General features: G+C 33.7%; 1 non-coding gene across 1 annotated transcript; it reads right to left on the minus strand.

Moving 5' to 3' along the window:
• Window positions 1-2,141: 2,141 nt before the first annotated feature.
• On the minus strand, window positions 2,142-2,248 carry LOC148762403 (small nucleolar RNA R71). Its single transcript, XR_016026823.1, has one exon. It is a non-coding gene; the product is annotated as a small nucleolar RNA R71 (small nucleolar RNA).
• Between the last annotated feature and the right edge of the window lie 800 nt (window positions 2,249-3,048).

The raw sequence follows: 3,048 nt of genomic DNA on the forward strand, positions 1-3,048 counted from the left end.
CAATCACTCTGTGGATTACTATTAGAGGCCAAACACTTCGGTGGCTAAAGATTTGACAAATCCTAAAGGTGAAGAAGCAAAGATTTGGATTTAATTGGCTCTTGATTACGATATCCAGAGCAAGGTATGTAACTCTTAAACTTATGAGTGTTCATTATTAATTTAAAAGTTACATGAAAAACACAAACATTGAACCTGTAGGATTCGACTGTTTCTCTGATTAAATATTATTTTATTTTTTTCCGCTGCGTTACTATTTTAATATTGATTATTTTCATATTTGAGCATGAGGTCGAATCCCAGCACTAAAGTCGTAGTGCTCTGATGCCACAAGTCCCCATACATTTTCTCGACAGTTCAACGCCACGATGGCCAAGGAGGAAGGCCATGACACTGGATGTTGAAGTTGGTTGTGTTATTTTCTAAGTATGGAGCACCGCGGCACTTAAGGAGTAAGGTTGCGGTGCTTTAATGTGTGTTCTTAAAAAATTGGAATTTCGAGATTTTTAAAGTCTACGGTTTTTTGAGAGATTATAAGTAGGAACTTTTCATCAAATGAAAAAAGGGTGAGTGGCAACTTTTAGAGAGAAAAAAAGATTTGTACACGAGAGAAAACGAGATGAAATCAACAAGGATTGAAGATCGAAATCAACAGAAAATCTATTCTTCACTTTAGTTTTGTTTTTCTTTCACTTTCATTTGTTGTAAACATGAATTATTTTCTTGGGAAATTTCTTTTCTACAGAAATGATGAACTAAATTATTTTTCTAGGATTGTGGTGGATTTCAACATGTAATATAAATATTTTGTTTCTTTTTTATTTATTTTGAATGGGTATGGTGATGTTTATTCAATTTTGTACTTATTGCCTTTGATTGTCTGATCAACAATTGATTGGTTTTGGAAATCTAAATGAAACTTGACTAAGTATTTTAGATTAGACTATGTTTTGAATAGCTTGTGTTCATGTCACTTAGAAATTAGGTGAATTGATTAGTAATTAAGGTAAACATATGCCTAAATGCCACATGCTATAAAATTAAAACACTTTCTTAATAAACCATATTTAATTGATTACAATAGACATATAGTGACCCAATTAAGTTTGGTGTACAAGCATCTTGACGAAGACTTGTACATCATTTTGGATTCTAGGCTACAACACCACCCATGAGTTTAGGTATTAAGAGAAATGTATTCTAGATGAAATGTTGAATGAATCTGTGGTCCTAAGCCTCTACTATATTGTTTTTCTAGTAAATTTCAGCCTTCATTCCATAGTTTAGTGTTTGATTGAATTTTGTTTTTAATTAATACTTAGTTTAGTGTTTAATTGAATTTAGTTTTTAATTAATCTTATAAAAATTGAGTTACTTAGTTACGATTAGTTTGTTAAAATTTTAGTGTTTAGTGAGAATTTAGGAACAAATCCCTGTGGGATATGATATTGGACTTATTATCTATATCACTTGTTCGATACATATACTAGCGTGTATTAAATCAATAACAGGTTGTTGGCACTGTTGCTGAGGATTTGTTTTTCCTGTTTTTTTTTTTTTTGCCAATATTAATACAAAACATATTGATCTTGATCTAAGGTTTTTTTCTTTTCTTATTTTCAGGTATGTTTTGTCATTGTATGTGAAAAGCAAGAAGCTTAGAGATTGCTTCTTGTGATTTAGAGATTGAGAGACCATTTAAAAGACTTCCAAGGAAAAATCAAGCCAAAAAACAAAGAGAACAGCAAGTCCAAGAGCAAGTAATGGAATTGAATCGGTCCCTAAGGGATTATGCTTTTCCATTGGTGCATGGGCTTCCATCAAGCATTTGCAAATTGGCTATTCAGGCCAACAACTTCAAAATAAAGCTAGCCATCATTCAAATGATCCAAACTTCAGTCTAATTTGGTGGTCTACCGAATGACAACCTGAATGCACATATATCAAATTTTCTAGAGATTTATGACACATTCAAACATAATGGAGTGTCTGATGATGCTATTAGACTAAGACTGTTCCCTTTCTCCTTTAGGGACAAAGCAAAGGTTTAGTTAAATGTGCTTCTTATAGGCTCCATTACAAGTTGGGATGATATTGCTTAGAAGTTCTTAGCCAAGTTCTTTCCTTCAGCCAAGATAGCAAAGATGAGGAATGATATTACATTATTCACACAATTTGATGTTGACTCATTGTACGAGGCTTGGGAGAGAGACAAAGATCTGCTAAGGCATTGTCCTCATCGTGGTTTTCAGAAATGGCGCCAAGTTTAAACATTTTACAATGGGTTGAATGGTTAAGTTCGAAACACTATTGATGCAACTATTGGAAAAGCTCTTATGTAAAGTTAGTTGATGAATTATACGACCTACTGGAGGAGATGGCATTGAACAACTATTACTAGCCAACAGAAAGAATAATGCATAGAAAGGTAATTAGAGTTCATGAGTTGGATGCCATCACGACATTAACAACATAGGTAGCTACCCTTACTAAGAAATTTGATTCTATTGGAGTTTAGTCAGTTCATTCAGTTCAGAGTCTGTTTGTATCTTGTGATTATTATGGAGATAGGCATGCAATTGATCAGTATGCAGAAAATATAGAGTCAATCAATTTGTAGGGATTAGGCAACAAAACAACCCTTATTCTAACACCTATAATCTTGGGTAGAGAAACCATCCAAACCTGTCTTGGGGTAATAATCAGGTGTCTTCTTTAGCTCTAAGGCTTAATGTTCATCTTGGTTTTCAATAGTAAGCAAGACCTTATATGCTAGAAAAGAAACCATTTATGGAGGCATTGTTTATGCAGTACATGGCCAAGATATATTCCCTCATTCATCGTCAGGCAACTTCGTTGAGAAACCTTGAGACACAATTTGGACAACTTGCCAACATGATAAACAAAAGAGCTAAAGGGACCTTACCTAGTGACACAGAATCTAATGTAACAGCCCTAACCTTGGTATGAGCCATATTTGTGTGAGGATTTACACTGATGTATTGAAATGGTTAAGCTAACGAATGAGCTAAGTGGAATATTTGGTGT

This window comes from Theobroma cacao, chromosome 5, assembly GCF_053813885.1.
Source record: "Theobroma cacao isolate CCN51 chromosome 5, ASM5381388v1, whole genome shotgun sequence".
NCBI lineage: Eukaryota > Viridiplantae > Streptophyta > Magnoliopsida > Malvales > Malvaceae > Theobroma > Theobroma cacao.